Source organism: Thunnus albacares, chromosome 8 (assembly GCF_914725855.1).
Source record: "Thunnus albacares chromosome 8, fThuAlb1.1, whole genome shotgun sequence".
Lineage (NCBI taxonomy): Eukaryota > Metazoa > Chordata > Actinopteri > Scombriformes > Scombridae > Thunnus > Thunnus albacares.
Window position 1 is genome coordinate 1,924,466 of NC_058113.1, and position 21,307 is coordinate 1,945,772.

The 21,307-nt window shown below is 40.1% G+C and overlaps 1 pseudogene; it reads right to left on the reverse strand.

Moving 5' to 3' along the window:
- Positions 1–705: 705 nt before the first annotated feature.
- Positions 706–21,307, reverse strand: part of LOC122987177 — a 29,689-nt pseudogene continuing 9,087 nt past the window's right edge.

A 21,307-nucleotide genomic window follows, 5' to 3' on the forward strand; every position in this document is an offset into this window, starting at 1 on the left:
AAGCCTCCTCCAAGTTCACAAAGCACATGTAGACTGAATGTGCAAACTCCCATGACCCCTCAAGTAACCCTGGAAGGGTGAAGAGCTGGTCCACTGTTCCTTGGGCAGAACAGAATCTGCATTGAATTCCTCCTGAATCCAAGGTTTGATAATTGGTTGGAGCCTCCTTTCCAGCACCCTGGCATAAGCTTTTCCCAGGAGGCTCCCCCGATAGTTGGAGCACAACTGTCCACAGGCACTGTCCCCAATTTGAGGACACCAAAGAGGCGTGTCAGCCATGACAGCCCAACAATGTCCAGAGTCTTCAGCATCTCAGGCCAAATCTTATCCACACCTGGTGCCTTGCCACTGAGGAGCTTTTTGACTACTTCAGGGACCTCTGCCAGATATGAGTGAGGCTTCCACTGAGTCGTCCAACTCTAACTCCTCCATAGAGGGCATGTTGGTCGGGTTTAGTGTTCATTCCACTGCCCAACAATGTTCCCAGTCAAGGTCAGCAGTTCTCAACAGCCTGGGCTAAGCCCTGCTTCCCCTTCCTAAGCCACATGACAGTTTACCAGAACTTCTTTGAGGCCAACCGAAAGTCTTCACCATGGCCTCCCTGAACTCCTCTCACACCTGGGTTTTTGCTTCAGCAACCACGTAAGCTGCCACCCTTTTGGCCCTTCAGTATCCATCTGCTGCTTCAGGAGACCCCTGGACCAGCTAGACCCAAAAGGCCTCCTTCTCCTTCTTCCTGAATATGGCCCACTTGGATTCCATGTCCCCAACCTCCCCTGGGATGCAGGAGAAATTCCTCTGGACAGGGGCAGGGACCTCGTGGACAGGGGCTTCTACCAGATGTTCTGAGTCTGCCGTCACTACTTGTTTGGGTCTCCCAGATCTGTCTGGCAGCCTCCCCCACCACCTGACCCAACTCACCACAAGGTGATCAGTTGACAGCTCTGCTCCTCTCTTTAGCTGAGTGTCCAAGACATGTGGCTGCAGATCTGATGACACAACTACAAAATTGTTGATCAGGCTTTGGCCTAAAGTGTTCTGGTACCAGGTACACTTATGAACAACCTTATGCTCGAGCATGGTGTTTGTTAAGGTCAATCCATGGCTAGCACAGAAGTCCAGTAACAATACACTACTCGGGTTCAGATCAGGCAGGCCATTCCTCCCAGTCACCCCACTCCAAGTTTCTCCATCAGTGCCCATGTGAGTGTTGAAGTCCCCCAGTACAACTATGGGCTCATCGGGCCACATCCCCTCCAGGGTCCCTCCCAAAGACTCCAAGAAGGTCAGATACTCCAAACTGCTGTCCAGCACATACACACAAACAACAGTCTTCCCTCCAGCAACACATAGTCGCAAGGAGGTGACCCTCTCATTCCACAGGGAGAACTACAACACTGTTGTAGTTGGCGCCTCTTACCCTGGGCAACTCTGGAAAAGAAGAGTCCAGCCCCTCTCCAGGAGTTTGGTTTCAGAGCTGTTGCTGTATGTAGAGGCAAGCTCAACTATATCTAGTTAGTACTGCTCTACCTTCCGCACTAGCTCTGGCTCTCTCCCCACTCTGGAGGTGACGTTCCACATCCCTAGAACCAGTTTATGATGCCCTAGATCAGCACGTCCAGGTCCCTGCCCCTGCCATTTGGCAAACCTCAGTCTCTATCCCTGCAGGTTGTGAGCCAACAGGGCAGTGACTCCAAATTATTTCCTCGGGCTGTGCCCAACCGGGCCTCATGGGTCAAAGTCCAGCCACCAGACACTCGCTGGCGAGCTCCCCTCCCAGATCTGGCTCCAAGAGGATGCCCCAGTCTCCCTCTTCCAGGTGAAGTTCCCTCACACCTGAAATGCCCCTTCGTTGAGGTCTGTGATGTTGTAGTTGCAAAACTTAAAATGTCTAGACTTAGTCTAAATTACTTTGTTTGTGGTATATTGTGTTAGAGTGTATAGTGCCATGAGTATGTTGGATAATTGTATCTCCTCCCCTTCACTCCCAGCCTACGACATACAGGATCTTAAAAAAGGGAGGGGATTTGGATAATGCTATTTCCATTGTCATTTACTCTGAAGAAGACGCTGTAGCATTGAAATGTCAGTTATATTTGTACCTTAATAAATAAATAAACATAAAGATGATCCATGTGCTCCAGTAGCCTTCACTCCTCTTTGATTCTTCAGTCCTAGCCTGAGAAGCACTGGGTTGGTATCTATTTAAACAGGTTGAAGCGCATTTACTCTCTTCCTAGTTTAGGCTTAATGACCTTTGGTTATGTTCATCTGTCCATATAGCCAATATGGTCTATGACATGAATGAATGTGGAATGATTATAGGCTTTTTTGTTAACTAAGCAGGGATTAAGCCTATATTTAATGGGAAAGTTACATTTTTGACTCACATTGGGAATACTAAGGACAATTTCTAGAGTAGAGAGCCTACCTCCCATTGTTCTTAATGATGGGGTCTGCTGATGCTCTTCAGTACTGTGCCAACTTGGCATTCTCCCGCATGAATTTCCTAAGCCGACAGGTATCCCATTGTTTTGCGGCGGCATCTCATTGTTTTGCGGCGGTAAATTGGTTCAGTCTATGTACTGGAATTTATCAAGAGATGAGCAATGTGCACAAATTCCATACCATAGACATTTCAGTATCTTTAACTAAAACACACACACTCTCTCTCTCTCTCTCACACACACACACACATGACCAGGCATCTTTCCTCTTCTATTGCTTCTTCGACATGCATCTTTAAGTCATGGTCAGCAACTTGTCCTCTTCTTGAGAGTTTGACACTAGAGAAAAATATCTTTTGATATCTTATCTTATCTATATCTTATCTCTTATCTTTTATCTTTTTTGCCACAGAACAAGTTCGGACAACTCCTTGAAGTGACAAATTGCATGCAACTTGTTCATGTGTCAACGCAATTTCAAACATGTCAATTGTCAAAGAGGAGTAGGGCTCCAGCGCTGCCATATTTTTGCACAGGTGCCACACGATGTTTGGATTTTGCTGCAGCCTTTATGTACTTCTGAGAGTTACTCCATGATGCATTTTGAATGAATGCGTCAGGTTCACTTTTGATAACAAAGATAATTTAAAATCGTCCCAATTTTGCATTTGGTAGTAATGGAAACTGGATTTCCTGTGTTTGACTCACTATATGAAAATCCATAATATGGAAACAACACAAAATTGTATTTTGAGGAGAAAAAATTAAATGGAACACAGCTCTAATCCCGTTTTTAAAATGTTGTTACAAACATTAATAATGGGGGGGGAGCCCTGTTTTTCATTTTCTGATTTCCGTTTCAGAATAGGAAAACAATTGAGACAAAGATACATGGATTGTTAAACATTGCCAGAAAATAAAGAGTCTGAAAGCAGCCAGAGGTACAGACTGGCATTGATCAGCACCACTTGCAAACCCCTGCTAATACTGTCTGCTTATTTTCTTCAAAAAGACATTATAGCAGTGCTCATTCCACCTTTTAAGTAGATGTAGTAATAAGTTTTTTCAAATGTGAGTTTTTTAGTGGTGTCATGAAATTCTTCTGGCATGTCTGGGTTTCATCCCACTCTCATCTCATTAGGCAGAATGAAACTGGACCACACAGGAAGTCGTGAGGCTCCCTGGTGCTCCATGGTGTGGCTTGGAAAGAGGCCTCATTAAAATGATTATTCTGATTAGTCTTTGAGTGCATCCTGGAGAGAAAAGCTCTAATCATCACACTCTGCTACATCCAACCCTGATTGACATCTAACCCTCTCAGTTTACACAGGAATAATACCTGCATCAATGTTGAAATTGGGAAATTAGCCAAGTGGGTTGGTCATTAAATCCCTCCATTGAAAGAGATACAATACAGAGGGACTGCAGGTCCAGCAGATCAAAGCAGACCTGTCTCAACACCTTATTATTCATGTTGTGTTAATGATTTTGCATGGCTTATCCTGCAGGAATCTGATTTCTCACACATACTTTGGCTGTCTGTTTTATCTTTGGAGAGAAAGAGGAAATGACAGAACAAAGATACTGTATGATATAGACGTTCTATGTCTCTCTGAGTTTTTTGTCATGTTCAAATACCACCCATCAGCCATACAAGGATGGAGATAGTGGGCTGCACGGGTGCTGCAGGTGTAGTTGCCATCCATCACTGGTAACACCCAGGGTTCAATTCTGGCATGACAGGTCAAAACTCCAACAACACTTGTAGTATAGAACAACTTTATTGTTAGTCCAATGCATTTCGGCATCAGACACATTACATTTCAACAGGGTGGGTATGAAACAGAAAAAAAAAAATCAAAAAGGTAAAAAAAAATATAAAAGACAACTAATCATGTACATCCAGACACATATCTGCCAATGTGGCACCTATAAAGATGGGTTGGGTATATGGTCATGTGGCTTCAGGCCAATCATTGTCCCAGACTAGCAGAGAGGCAAGGGTCCAATAATACTTTCATTTAAAAAAAAGACTTTTTATAAAGTGCTATATATAGAAATAGTAGGAAGAGCAGCAAGATACATCATAAAACAATACATCATAAAAACCACTACAAAACCTAAAACGTAATTGAGAAATCCTCCTTCATGACCCTCAGAAATATACTTTTGAAATAGAAAATCCAGAATGCTTCCCTCTTTTTTCTGAGAAAATTGACATTACCACCTCTTTGCCTGGACTTAATCGATTCTATGCCTATAAAAAATAGAGACAATATGTGATGTCAGATGATATGCCAAATATAAACACCAGCATCACATTCAAGTTATCAGAAAGTATCAGCTAAAGGCTGCTAATCTTATTATCAAGGAGGACTCTGAACTATGGTCAAAAGTACAGTTTATAGACACAGTTTTCACATAACATTGAATTTGAACATTTCAATAATTCTCTTATGTCTTTGTAGCACATTTGGTTGGATCAGTGAGGCTGCAGCGAGTACACTGACCAAGTATAAAGACATGACAAAAGGTAACATCTTACACTAAGTCCCCCTATTTAGAATTAATAAGCAGTATACCAACATTTAATAAACATAGTTTATGACACAGTATAATGTACAGTAGCTACAAGCAGATATAAGGACATTTCAAATATTTATTAATGTACATTATTATGTCAGCAATTATAACTTCTCCTATGAAGACATATTTTATATTATTATAACTGTGTTTTACTATATTGTCATTCATTATCTGTTTATACAGCAGCCTCCACAGGAGGAGTTATAGTTGATGATCAGTATATTAATTAACACTTACAGCTAGTAACAGCTGCATTATAGTGTGTTATATACATTTATTAACTGATTATATACTGCTTATAAATGCTAAATAGGAGGAAGTTAAGTGGTACCCACCAAAATAACCATGTTTGTATTGGTCAAAATCTATGGATCAACTACAACACATTACCTGCTTACATGCAATATTCATGTTATTTATGAAAACTTGGGAATACAACATTCATTCCCTACATACACTAGTTTCCTTTCCCTTTAATAATTAGCAAAATCATAATAAAATAAAACAAACATGCAGTGTGCTGCATCACAAACTGAGGCAAACAGGTCAGTGCGGGAAAATAACAGACAGAACTGGAGTTCCTGGTGAGATCTGAACTCACAGACACACTCCCACACATACGGTTGTTGCGTACATTGCTAAGTAGCTCACAGCTAACGACTACACTCTGTATATTGGCTGTTAAGAGAGAATCAACACAGGCTGTATAAACAGTCTAGGGCAGTGATTCTCAACTGGTGGGTCCGCGATTCAAAAGTGGGTTGCGGACCAGTTCTGGGTGGGTCGCTTTGGTCTATTTAATGTGCATCTGATGTTGGACTTGTCTTTTATTTTGAAAAAATTTTTTTTTTTTTAACAGGCATGCGTCAGAGACGTGCAGCAGTCTTGCGCCGTGTAGATTTTCGTACATTAAGGATAAAAAGGGACAGAAACCCCCTGTGTGTGATATGTAGTGAAGTTCTTGCAACTGAGAGTATGAAATAAGGCTGTGTGATTAATCAAATTTTATTTTCAATTACTATTTTGGCTTCCAACGATAATGAAAACAAGATAATCGAGATAAAACGATTATTGTTTATTCTTGTCATTTCGTATTGATGCTCTCGTTTTGTCTTGTGTTTCAAATCTAGCAAACCAGCTGCAGCAGCTGGTGACCAGCGGCCGGCTAACCTGCCTTCACCAGGCTAACTGACAGCTGGAATTTACTGAACCAAAATAGTTTGCATGTTGGCTCCATGGGGAGAAATAACCAGTGTTTGTACTTATTGATTCATTGGTTTTATGTCCTCGCCCCTGTAGCGAGTGAATCTGCTTGTAGTGAAACCGAGGCTAAACAGTGTTTCCTCTGCAGGCTGCACTTCACTCAGCTGCCCGACAGACCTGCTGCTTCTTCCCACTGTAACCTGAATAACACACCGGTTGGATCCAAGCTCAGTGCTCCGGTTGGATCCAAAAGGAGAACTGGCACACTCACTATACACAGACTTTAAAACACTCGCTAGCCTAGCAACATTAAGGCTACAAACAACCCATAATACAACACTCGTAGGAATCGGTTTTACACTGGCACTTTATCCATTCAAAAAGAATATCCGATGTTGTGAACACATAATTGACTAGCTGTTAGTGGAGTGTGTATGCAAATTAATTTATAGATTGACATGTGTAACTGGTCAAAAATATTCATCCCTAGTCTGAACACACCTTGACAATTGCTGCGTGTTCTATATCTTGCTATAGACAACAACTGTATACATAAAAGCCATTCAGAGAATGAGACAGGGATTTAGTCACATGTTTGTGTGTATGATGCAAACAATCTATATTATTGAATCTATTAGGTGCTTTAGTTGCTCCACTTAGTCCTCCACTCAAAAATGTGTTTTTCTTCTTGTTGGATGTTATTCTCTTCTCTGTGCAGAATGATGTATGTGCAAAGCCAGCGGACCAGAGGAGCCGCCAGACCGCGGAAGCTGCTGGAGATGGACCAGACCAGGGGAGCTACCGAACAGTCAATACATACACATCGCGGTTGTGGCAGTTGGTTGTCATCCACAGTGGTCCGCTTGTCTTTAGCACGGTATTGCCATATTGCGACAGCCCTGGCCTAAACCTTAACCTAACCTTCACCCTAAAATTAATATTTTACATATGGGAACTTCAGACGTGCCAACATGTATGCATTTTGCGCACAGATTTTGACAAAGTACGTTGGTACAAGTTGTTACTTTAATGTATGCAAAAAGAGGCCAGTTGGTTTTTTTGTTTCTTTGTTTGTTTTTTTAAAGCTAAGTAATGGATAAAAAAATATAACTGAGCCAATCAAGACATTAAGCTGGCATGATAGTTTCTTCTCCTACCAATAAAAAAATGACCAATGGAAGTTTACCTTGTGCAATAGCTTTAATGTCAGCCATTCCACACTGTGTGGACTTAGAAGTTGCTGCAGGAAGCCTCCCAAATCGGTGAAGCCCATGTATTACTTTTTCACCTGTCATTGTCTCATATATGTCCACTTGTTTGTGGTATTATATTGACTGAAAAGTCCTATTTTTTCTGAACTCAATGAGCTATAGCACTTACAGGTTTGATATATAATTGACTGATAAAACAGGTGTTCTAATCACAAACGGTTGTGATTCAATAGGGCTAACGTTAGCTAACAGCGTAGTTAACAGGTTGTTGCTAACTTCAGGGCTACATAACATGTTGCTGTCTTTTCAACTGCTGAACTGCTGACATAGGCGTTTTCATTATTTTAACTTTATCAGTATGCAGTGTAGGCTGTACAATAGCCAGCAGTAAATTTTACACATTACATCTACATACAAGAAGTAACCTGACCCTCATTTCACTGAGGACACTTTGAAGTGAGTAGAGGAAGAAAGAAAAAGTCACCATGACATACTGAGGGAGAAAACTGAGGGGTGAGAGCAGTGTCTGTGTGTGTGTTTGTGTGTGTGTGTGTGTGTTTGTGTGTGTGTGTGTGTGTGTGTGTGTGTCATGGATGTATTATAAGAGCTGGATGGGGCGGCGCTGCTCTCAGCCTTGCAGTTAATTTTTCCCAGTGGTCATTTGCAGTATTGCAGCAACCCAAAAAGCATTTTCCCCATAGACCACCATTGTAAGAGACATCTGTAAAACTGTTGACAGGACACCTCAAACTGCAAACAAGGTCAATTATGACTCTTTTTATTATGAATTTTCGATCCATGGAGGTCTTTTTTGTGAAACTTTCCTAGAGCTGAGAAAAGTGATTTAAAAATCTGTGACATCATCACAATGTAAAATCTATTGGCTGAGCAGGAACTTGTGGTCCTGGGCGGCGGGATAAACACCACTGCACATAATCAGTGGGCTGCGCAATGCGGAGTTTTTCCTTGCCGCGTCTAATGGGGGAATTGTTGGTCTCTGTAAATTGAAGAGTACGGTCTAGACCTGGTCTATGTGAAAAGTGCCCTGAGATAACTTTTGTTATGCTATATACATAAAATTGAACTGAAAATTGTATTAACCAGCTCTAAAATATTTATTTAACCATAACCACAAAATAGTTTGTTTAGGCTGGTTAGAGTTTTACAGCTACATCTTTTCAAATTAGCTGAAAATCATATTTTCAAAAATCAAATTGGCTTGAAGTTTGATTATTGTGGAGGTGTAAACAATATAAACTATATAATGCAGCAGTAGTGGTAGGTTAGTGTGTAGCCTAAGTGAAATTGTGTTTCTTGATAAACTATGGTTAGGCAAGTGAAAGATAAATAGACAAACACAGGCATAAATGACGAATGAGAATTTTCATATAAGTGCATCCCTAACTTTTTGTCTGACTGCTGCATGTATGCAAATACTGTGATGTGTATGTATGCAAATTATGTAAAATAATTCACTGTGTGAACAGCAGTGATTCGCATCTGACGCATCTAGGTTGCTGAAGTGGTACTCAAAAACTTGTCCCCAAAAGGGAGATAAGTCCCTGCAATGTGACTGTGTAAACAGATTTATGTCCCCACAGCATGAGGAATACCTGTTACACACACACACACACACACAGAGGGCCACACATTTACATTCCAGGTCTAAAAGCCTGTGCCTTTCTCTTTGGCTTTGATGGACGGAAAATTACCCTCTTTCAGGGAGTAGCCTAGACGTGGAGCTGGACTTGTAGGCTTTTAGTGTTTTTGTTGGTCAGAAGTAAAAACAGTGGAGGTGAATGCAGGTAAGGCCGCGCTGTGCAGTGCTGACGCTGAGAGCTTTTAATCTCCATTAATGCCACATTTCAGATGTGATTTGATTTGACGTCTCTCGCCTCGGCCCTAATCGCTTGCCCGCGGACGCCACCCAGCATGCAGACATTACTCCCAAGCCCAGCGGCAGCAGCTCGTAGAAGCAGCTGGAATGGCTTTCTATTGAACCACACTGACTTTACTCTGAGAAATGTCACAAACCTGCTGGCTACAAGCAAGAAAGATTTTTTCAAAAAATCATATATTTACATATACACGGAATATATATTAAGTATACACATGAATGAGTATATGAAACAATAAAACCTGGAACAAATGAATGAACAAATGAGTCTGTTGGTTTATAGTTTAAGTAGTAAAAAGTTCACATTTCTTTATTTAAACCCCTTATACTCCTTTATTTAAAATCATTGGGGGCGAAGCCCTCATTTACAATGATGTCGGGCAAGAGAGAAGACGAACATAAAAATACAATAAATAACAACAAAATCAATTAAAACAGGTACAGAGGTAGTCTCTGATAAACCCCGCTCTGTGGGGGCGAGCGTTGTCATCTTGGAGGATGGAGTTCAGTCCCAGACTGTGGAGACATGGGATTGCCACTGGTTGCAGAATCTAATCTCAATATCTCTGCATTGACAAGTGATGGCAAGCCTCATTTTTCCAGTGAGGGAGATGCCGCCCCACACCATCACACTGCCAAAAGATGCTACTGTATCGGTACATTCTGGGCAAAATTTCCCACATGCCTGAAATGCTGCTTTATTGAGGTCTATGAATTGTTCTTGGTATGGACCCTCACCTTGGACAAATTTACCTTGGGAAACCCTCCCAGGGGCTGTTGCCCCCAACAACACAACTTCCAGGGTCACAGGGACACTCACACCCCTCCACCACAATAAGGTGACGATTCTTGGAAGAGTGAATACAAATATGAGTAATTAAATACATGAAATAGTGTGAAAGTCAGCAAATCAGATAAAACACATCATAAAGGAACAGATGAATGAATGACTGAGTGAGTGGGTGAGTGAAAGAATGAATGGATGAGTCATGTGTATGTAATTAATGGTGGATGAATGATTGAATAAACGTGAATTCATAATTGAATACACTGAATAAGTGAAAGTCGACAGATAAATACAGCAATGAATGAGTGAATGAACAGCAAACAAAAGAATATGTTATAACAGTTCAATTTAGGGCCCAAATGCAAACACAGACCAGGAGACACAGGAATGGTTAACGGGCAGTTTATTGTAGCTTGAGTTGTAGATAGATCTGATGACTTAGCTGTTCTTTGGGTTTTGATATGACAAAGAGGGCTCGGAGCTCGGAATTTAAACAACATTTGTAAAGGAATGATTCTGTCCCGAGCTTTTTGATCCATGTAAGTGGTTGATCATTGTAATCGTGATCACTATAAACGGTTTCCATTGCAGTAAAATAGCCATTAAAACTATGGATAGTAGAGTAGCACCATCAGTAATCAAAGCAATAAATAATAAAACAAATGAATGACTGATAGAATGGTGAATACATACAGAAGAATGAATGAATCAATGATTATTTGTCTGTTGACAAATTGTGTATGTGGTTTAGTGACATACACAGTAAATGATCTAATACATTTAAGAATCATTAAATGAATACATGGAATAAGTAAAAGAACACATGCAATTAGTAAGTGAGTGGATGAAAAATAAACAAAAATTAAAATATAGATAACTGAGTAATTAAAGCAATTTGAAATTGAAAAAATAAGTGAATACATTTGTGTAGTAAATAGTAAATGAATCAGTAAGTAAATACAGGGATGATTAAAGCAATGAATAGGATACTAAATGAATAAAGTAATCAATGAACGGCTGCTGCTATGTAATATTGTTCAAGCTGATAGAATCCAAGAACACCAGATTAAAAACATAAAAATGCAACACAAAAACAGTGTTCGGAGAGCAGCCTGCTGTTTGGAGCAGAGTGGTATTAAAGTGTGATGCCTTGCAGGTTAGCCCAGAAAGAAGATGTATTTTACCCTGGACACTGACTGTGCTTGTTAACAATCAAACCCAGAGATTAGGTACACAGCAAAACAGACCGTTTTTGTGAAGCAAGCCAGTCTGAGCCTGAGAGGAGGAGGAGGAGATGGAAGGAGGAGGAGAGGAAGTCCATGTCCTTGAGAGAATAAACACAATGACTACATCTGAGGAAGCAATATTGCTCTGGTAAACAGGAGTTTGAATAAAGAAAACATGCTTCCACCTCATCTCACCCTGCCACTCAGAGACACATGAGATGAGGAGGAGACAGAGAGAGAGAGAGGTAGAGAATGCTGAAAACATGCTCAGCTCTGTGGAGTAGATTGATATATTCTAATACAGAATTGTATCTTTGGGGTTCACAACAGACACGAAGAAAAACATGACACTGGATCAAAGCTGAGTAGTGTAAAACGTTATTAGCAAAGAATATTTCAGTAGGGACAACTCCTATTGCGTCTTATCTAACTTAAAGGAATACTGCAACTAAAATCTATCTTTTGAGCATCAAACATTTACCCCCTATAGATGCAGTGAGGTTACAATGGATTCCAACAGTGACAAGTTTTCATGGTAGAGGAAAGTATCATAACAGAAACAAATACCTCAATACAACAATACACACTTCTATTTCACTCCTCAAATCTGGAGCTCATCCTCACATGTTTCGATTTGTGGACATTAAAGCACAGCCCACCATCTCTAGGAATTATGTTTATATTGAACTTCCACACCTAAAGATTTACACACATCGTCTTTGCAGGAAGTAGTTTGCCTTTTATGCAGCGAAGCAGAAAGTAAGAGTGGGGAGATCACAGTGTTGGATGGGCATGTAGCATTCCATCACAATCAAAACATTACTCTTTCCCTTTTTTCCAAACATTAACCAAGTGTTGAATTAAATCCATTCTTCTTTCTAGTTTTTAACACTATTTAAGGTTGTGTAGCTTCCATTTACATTGCTGGCAGTGAGTTTGGTAACATACAGTATATAAGTAGGTGGGTGAAGGCGAGAGCCTAAACCTAACCTAACATTAAAGATCCCTTCCAGACATGTATTAAGACATATAAAATCTCTGCTTGGAACAATAATGTGCACCTTATGTGGGTTTTCCACAAAAGAAGTATAATTACCACTTTAAAATCCTTAAAATGGCACATCCTCTTTCTCCCTCATTAAAAATTCCAGAATCTATGAATATGTAAATATATTACTTATCAGAAGTTTAACTGCTGGACAAAAGATGTCTTCTATTTCACTATAAAGTCCATTCTCAGTGTATGTGCACTGGAGGTTTCCATATCACACTTATCTAAGTTGAATATTGGACCAGAATTGACTGCAAACTAGTTTTGATGTCACAAATTATGCTTGAAGGCCCACCCTTTAAAATCTGATTTTCAGTGAGCACAGAGAAACTTTCCATGTTCAGCAGATGAATGTGAAAATAGCTTTCCTGTGTCAAAATTTACACATACATCATTCTGCACAGTGAAAACATATTTTTGAGTGGAGGGGTACTTTTGTTATCATAGGATGAAGCATATATATTTTTCAACAGTGATTTGTAATGGTTTTTGGAATGTTATCCTGCTGATAACTGATAGGGGCGCCAGATCACAAAACACTTCTATGTATTGTGCTGGAGTGCACTGACCAGTAACATATTTTGATGTTTGATGTGGAGGACTTGTTTATTTTCCATAAGGGCAATCTTTCCACAACTTTAACCATATCATATTTACCATGAGCATATGTTGTAGAAAGCATGAATTCAACAAATTTTGCAGATGAATGTTAAAAAAAAGAAAACATTATCAGTGGGATTTTGCAGAACATCAATATTCCCTCTGGTGACAGGGTTGTTGAGCACTCACCATTTGTTCTCCCAGTGGTTAGGAAAACTGCTTTACCCTATCTGAGACTCGGGAACCTGTAGTGCAATGATGAATTTGTAATTTAGAGTGGTAGATGCCACATACAGGTATATGTCATTGCCACTGAGTTAAATTCACACAATCCAAAGTTCTTTTTATACAAAGGCCGCAGAAAAAGAAGGTTGGAACACAACTTCAACCACACACAAATCCTCCATCACCGGTGTCATATTTCCTTAGAGTACAAAATGAAATACTTTTATCAGTGCTGCAACAGTACCGACATGATACCAAACAGTGTTTTGTTGGTGTGAAAGGTTCAGTACAGGCTATCAGGTGCTTGGTGTTTGCCCAGCCCGGATATGAACTCTCTGTCCAGCTGAGCTCTTTGTTCAACTAAGCAGATAAACGATCCTTTGACAAATCACCCCAGCCTTCCCTTTAACACTGTTCCCCCTCCACACACACACATACACACACATGCACAAACACAGACATACACTACCCCTACCTACCTCCCCCACCTCAATCACCATTATCTTTATGAGTAGACGCCACCGGAGGACATGTTCAATCACCAGCACAGATATGCTTTCTCTGCTCCCGTTTCTACCTCACAACCTGACTCTAATAGCATTTGATTGAGAGCCAGTTAGCTTGTCATTAAAAATCTTTGATTGTAGTAGAGGTGATCAGTACTCCTAATATTTTATATTGGAAGCTTTAATCTTAGTTAATTCTACAAAAAAAGATGCTTTAAGTTACATTCATTGATTTTGTTGGCCACTTGGGGGCAGTGCAACAAGCCTTATTGCCCTCTAAAGCTGTTGTGGCTAACAGTGGGCTATTTACACATCCAACAGACAAAGAGCAACATTAATGTTCTTTTGGAGTTGTGCTTCTGTCCACCCAAAGCTTTTTCACTGAAAACAGAGCAGAATTAGAGGGCCAGAAAGTCAAAAAATCAGCTGAAAGAGGCTAAAACTGTATTTTGAGCTGAAGTAAACTGCAGAGTTGGTGATAGTTCTCTGTGGGTTTTGTGATAAGTGTCAAAACAATTTTGTGATCCATTGTTCATATAAAAATATTAATATTAGTGCAGCTTTACATTTTGATATTTGATACTTAAACATCTGTGCATCGATATGTTTCATCACAAATAGTTATTCTTATAGTCTGATCCTTGGTTTGGGTGAAATTTGGTTGCCCCATGCTCTGTATGTTGTTCCAGATCATAATACAGACATGTTGTTATGTTGAAATACTGAAATTTATTGAATACCAGTAGTGAGGGAATATTTTCTACTGAGTACAAGGGAGATATGTCCCTCTAAGTTCTATTTTTGTTACCCCATTTACAGTTTCTGTTTCTTACTAAAAGGGCTATATACATTGTCCTCTGACAGTCCAACAGATCCTGCCTCTGCTTCTGTACCTTGTTCTTGTTGTTGCTGTCTGTTCTTTACCTGATTACTTGCTACCTGTTTAGACCTTCTGCTGCCCTCACCTGTAAGCCTTAGGAGACAATGCTGCTGATTTCAGGGCTAACGCCATTCACTTTTCCAGCAGTTGGGAAAACAACAGATTAGACTTGGTCTAATCTAGCTAATTTCCATCTGCAATCCATGGGCAGGAACACAGAACAATTACCAGATACTAAAAACATTCACTTACATGCAACACCATAGTCTCCATCACACTAACAATTGTACAGACAAATCTAAAAACACACATCAACATATAAATACCAGCACATTCATCCAGTACAACTATAGAATTACAACTCATTACAATTTAAAATCTGAATCACTGTGAAATTTATGTTGACATGACTGGTTGCTCAATGTCCATTTTTTTACACCGTGGGAAAAAGAATGAAAGTCTGTGCAAGTTTTAAACTCAGCTGGAAGCATATTCCAATGTTTGATGGCTGCAAAAAAGCAGTCCACCGCTGAGGGATGTTTAAGTCTGAGTTTAGAGCAGAGAGATTCTGCTAATTTGCTTGGAGCGGAGCTGAAAAAAACTCTTCAATTGTGGAGGAGCAGCATTGTGTATTTTGAATACCAATTGAATACCAAACTTCTGAAAACAACAAATGCTGGTTGAAGAATGGGATGCCATCCCACAGCAGTGTGTGACCAGACTGGTGACCAGCATGAGGAGGAGGTGCCAGGCTGTTGTGGCTGTATATCGTTCTTCTACACACTACTGAGGCTCCTGTTTGTTAAATGAATAAATTGTTAAATTGCCAATATGTCTTGTTTCTTCAAACTTCAATCATCCTATCCACCAAACACCAAACAAGAGTCAATGGCAGAATAAGCTGCTGGCATTGGCAAAGAAGATTTGGAAAATTTTTCATGGGCGCAACCCACATACTCAGCTCTGCTGCTTATCCCACAAATGCATGTTCCTTACAAATGTGGCTCCATTTAAAAGGGAAATAAACAAGCTTTCCAACGGTATAAGATTTATTGCCAAGAAGCATTGTTACAACAAAGAAATAACCTACCAAACACAAATTTCCTTACTTTTTGTGCTAAGTTTATTTAACCTCCTAGGAGGTTACAAAAGGAGACAAAAAGTTCTGCTCCTAATGTGACCAGAAGATCTGACAGTTTCCAAGTTTTTTTTTTTTTTTTTGGAAAGGTGGACCAACAGCACCTGCCAGACTGTGATCCACATCTGCCAGCTTCCATGTTATAACAGTACCCGTCACGTAGATGTCCTTCGAAGAATGAGGAGAAGGAGGATTCTGGGATCTGATACACTAGTCAATGACTCAAAACAATTCCTCAGTAACGTAGGGTGTTATCTTGCTCACACAGTGTGCAAGTGCAAATCATTAGTGGCCCATTGATATTAATGATTGTGTGAAATTTTAGCAGCAGCACTCATGAACATGGGGGAAACATTGGACAGGTGGACAAACTGACCAACTGACTGACCAGCAGATATCACCATCCTTCAGTGCTGTTTGCTACCAGGACGAAAGATTTTGGAGAAAGTGCTGAATACTTAGAATCTTTTGAAGTGAAAATGATAGGCAATGTTACACCATCAGCCATCAATAGATGTCTTTTTGCTTTATGGCAGTATATTCTGTGTGATTCCAATATGGTCCATGCATACTGTACATACACAAGTGGTGTGAGGTGTTTAATGTAATGAGTCAGGCGAAGAGTGGCAGCATTGCTGTGGACACCAGCAGTAAGAGCTGCACATTTATGTGCAAATGCATTGTATTTACCGATGTGAATTCCCCTCGTGATTTTATTCATGGAAAATCCAATCCTCTGAGATTTGTGACAGCTGTCGTCAGCGCCTACCCTCTGAGTTATTCATAGACCCTTTAGAAGGCTAGGCGCTATCAGAAAACAGTTTGTTCATAACTCACAGCAACATCAGATGGCTGGCCACCTTCATCCTCTCCTCTCTGTCTCTTCCTCTTATCTTTGCTCTTCTCGCTGTGCTGGCTGAAGCTTAGGGGGTTGTCGATAAGTGACCTTGTAGAGCAATTAATGTGAATAGTTTAACCTTTCATTTCAGCTTCCTAGAGGAATCATTGTGACTTCATAACCCAGGTCATCAATAAAGACTCAGCTCATGAGCCATTTCAGAAAGGTTAATAAGTATAACCCTCTTTTGCCGACTCTCCCTGGTTGAAATCATGAGCCCATCTGATCCCTCTCGTGCTTCAGTGAATGCCTTCCTCCATCTACATCTGTTTGTATTTTCACTAAACATGTCTTTTATGAGCTTGTCGTCGCTCATACAAAATTTATCGATCCAGTCAGGCACTAAGTAAGGACTGTCTGACTGGATCAAATACACTGGTTTTAATGAGGCTACAGGGGACCAAATAGGGTGATTGGCAGTCAGTGATGTCCTCTAGCTGATGATCTGCATTGACTACACCTCTTCACATGTGCTGTCCTTTCCTGACAGAGATCAGAGGGGACATATAAATCTCTTTGAGCAAACAACTCTAGGAAATAAGTAGCCCCAGGACTAAATTCCCTTTTGTGCAGAGAGATGCACAAATAGTGGCTATGGCAGGTGAGTACTCCTAGGAATTATGTCCACATTGGACACCCCAATTTACACTCAGCACCTACATTAAGCACAGGGAGGCAGACAGTAAGACCGGGGTGGTGGATGGCTATATAGTGTATGGAACTTTAATGCAGGAAACCAGAGTTTGAGTCCTGTCACAAGTCCTGTCCTGCCTTTTTATTAAACATATCCACAATACTTCACTTAAATTAACCACATGTTTTAGTTGTCTTATCCTAACCATACCTTAACCATAACTATTGATTTACCATAACCACAATCTTTCACTAACCTTATCCATAGTGTTGTTGCCAGGCACAGGTATTGTAGAGTGAAAATTTAAAAAAAAAAAAAAAAACAACAACTTTGGGATTGGACTTAATCCAGAGTTTTTCAGAATCATTCAATTTCAACATTCTTGTCTGGCGATGGGATAGACTATAGCGGTAGTGAAACTTTCACACAAGGTCACAGCTTTGTAACACCAACACATAACTCCAACAAAGAAAAAAAGACAGAAAAAAAAGACATAAGAGAATTTTCCCATAGTACAATTTAACTAAAACTGCCACATCTGACAAAACAACATGGTGGCCTGACTTGTTAGTAAGGGCACTGTTTGCCTGTAACCAGTGCTATCTGCAATGTGAGCACACAGCTTTAGTGCTGGACTGCAAGAGAATTAATGTGTTTCTCTCATCATTCCTTTTAAATGCTCCTAATTAACTTTCATTTTCTTTGCAAACTTTGAGAACAACATCTTACTGCTAGTGTTAATGTAAATGTTTGCATGCCATTGACGTGACACCTTGTCATAGTAATGACATTATTTTTTATTGTGATAAGACCAAACATATATGCATGCAGCATTATGTATGTTCGTATGTTCTACATTCTGTCACGCTAGCAATGTTCAAACACAAGAACATTTATCCCTACATGATGTAATTAGTGATTGGACCTTGGTCCACACTTTGAGAAGCCCAGTTACTGCTCTTTTACCCACTTTAGAAAAAGTACTAATCTGGACCAAATAAATGATTAATATGTATTTTGATGTTACTGGTATTATTGTTGAGTGTACAGATCCTGTTCATGTCCAGTTCGCGTTGAATTAGCACTGACTTCACTTTTCTCTTTACACTGTTCTGTTGTACTGCTCAAGGCTCTTTGCCTTCCTGTAGTAACCACTGACTAAGGCAATCTGAGCTGATTCTCTGATGTGAGTCACATCCATGTCTGCTGATCCCAAACAGCTGGTTTGCATAGGCAGAGAGCTCCTAGCTTTTCTTATAATTTTTATTTGACCAAATGAAGTTGTCTTGTTAATTGCTGGTGAATATATGCTGTTGTGTGTGAGGGTGCTGAGTCTTCATTAAGTTCCATTAATGATATACTATTTGTACACAACAGGGATATATATCATTCCTATTCAGTTTAATATACAGTAACCTAAAATATGTGTATAATAACATTTTATCTGGAACTTACTGTATCATCTGATCACATTTTCATCTAGGTACAGAATTTTAATAGCATATGTGTGTGTGCATTTTATTTTCAGCAGTAGACATTTTGGCCATGAATTCTTATGTATATGTGGAGGCCACAAAGTCTTTGTTTTTACATTGGATGTTATGATACATCAAGAAGGATACAACTTGAGATTTCCTTTAGCTAGGGGTATTGTAGATGTATATTTAGGTTTTCAATTCATCGTTCTACATTTGTTTGCAGCTTATACAGTTAAAGAGCAGGACTGATATACTGTACATTTACAGGTATATTGTATTTTTAAACAAATCCCAAGGGTTCTATGTGCCCTAAGTAGACAAAGGTGAGGCAATATCAGATATAAAATTGAAGACAAAAAGATATTACATTGATTACAATGTTGCTCCACAACATGTGAGATAAATTCTGCTAACTGACATAAACCCCAACCGGTCTGTTCTCTTATGTAAAGCTTTAGGCGCAGGTTGGGTTCTGTTATTTTGAAGTGCAATTCAACAGCTTTCTTTCTAACCGAGCCAATGATCTATATCCACATATGTCAAGTGTTACAAGTAGATACACAATACCCAGAGGGGAGAGGGAACAGACTAGCAAACTAATGCTCAATAATGTATTGAATAAAGCACAATTATAGGATTTTTGGGTCTGGGGTTGGGTTTAGGTCTCAAATTTGGCAGTTCAGCCAGGTTGCACCTGAAGATGCAAGTACAGGCCATTTTCAGGTCTCAGTTTTAGGCCCTCATAAGTCTAGTTAGAGTAGATCATATGATGTATTGTGCCAGCATTACTAGTGGGGACAGTACAGTGGACAGTTGTGGCAGGGTGGTATCAAAATGTGAAGTGCCTTCAAAACTCAAAAGTTTGGAAAAATTAGACTGGTTTTGTTTGCCATATAATTTTTACATGTGACAAGAAAACAGTCATCATGTTATTCCTACATACAGTAGGTAATTAATGAAAATTAAAATGTGCATGTATTCTTGCCTGATATCAGACAGAACTGTCAACTCGTTACACTCCATTTCCATCTTCAGTCTGACATTGCCTCCACTCTAACCGATTTCTGTGGGGAAGGGAGATTCGGTTCGATCACCGAATGCTCCAGCTGGTGGTGACGTGGTGGTTGACGTACTGCAAGTTGGGTGGTGGTTGCTTTTGGCTTGTCCATTTTCAAAATGGAGGCCAGGTTATATATCACATTACAGCTAAACAGTACACTAAAATATGTTTCTGAACATTTGAGGTGAGAAATGGGCAATGCAGTAACAGAATCTTGTTTCATATTTGATCAGCACTGCCTAGTTTTACTCCTCCTTGGTTCTGGTGCACAGCTTGACAACAGCATTATTCCTGGCTGTGGCCCTGATTGGCTAATCGTTAGTCCCCCCGCAGCGTTCATTGGATTGATCGATTTTTCAACCAAGAAATCGTTGTTTCGTGTCATGATGCCAGACCAGAATCAATCAACTGGGTGGAGTGGGCAGAATCAAAGTTCTGGACCCAGGCAACATGTACTCATTTTGTACTGGGTGTGTTTCAATCTCCATTGTTGCAGTTGTACTATATTGTAGCCTGCAATTCAATTCATGTAAACTCTAAAAGCATAATGACAAATTTGCACCTGAATCTGTTTTATTACCCATTTAATCAAGACAAGATTCTATTGCAGTTTATTTAACAAAGCTTGTGTTTAGGTTAATCAAACAGTTGATGGGAATGCAGTGCCACAGTGTCCACCTGTTGGAAGCAAATGAGGTTGTTATTTCCCTAATAATGATGCATTTCAGTGCAGTACCTTGAGGCCTTGGGTTGGGGGTAATTTATGGCTTCTACAGAGCAAATGGTAACACGCACGCAAAAAAGGCAGCTGATCATTATTCATCTTTCTGCTCCTTCTCAAACTCATCCCCACAGATTGCAGAAACAGATACAGCCTGTTTCATTTTGCTGAGCTTTCAACTTAAGTGGAGCAAAGCAGAAAGATTAATTCTATGAAAACAAAGATTTTTTTTTAAATTAAATGACAAGATGCAATTTTCCACCCTGCTGGCTTGGCACCACAGCAGTGGAGGAGGCAGACGGCGAGACGGGGAGGGTTGGGGGCTAGAAGGGGGTGGGTGGGGGGTGGGGTTGGGGGTTTGACTGTACTTTCCCCTCTGTGGTGTGGGGTTGGGGGTGGCAGCACTCCATATGAACACTCACCATGCACCATCTGATTAGCTGCAGTCAGAGGGAAAAAGTATAAAATAGTACAGAACAGACCTCCCACCAGTCAGCAGATCCAAACACTGCTCAAGTTTATAAAACTGAAGGCTGCCCTTCATCAAAAAATATCCAACATGACCCTCTCTCTGGTAAGGGTTCAGGATGACACAGACTGACTGAAGTTGACCCTACTACTCATCATCTATTTGATATTCTTATATTTCCAGGTGTTTCTGTTATTTTGCCCTGATGTTGTACTTGTTGGTACTGGTAGGGGCGCTTTTGGTTATTAGTAATTATTCATAATTCTAACAGATAATTATGAATTATGAAA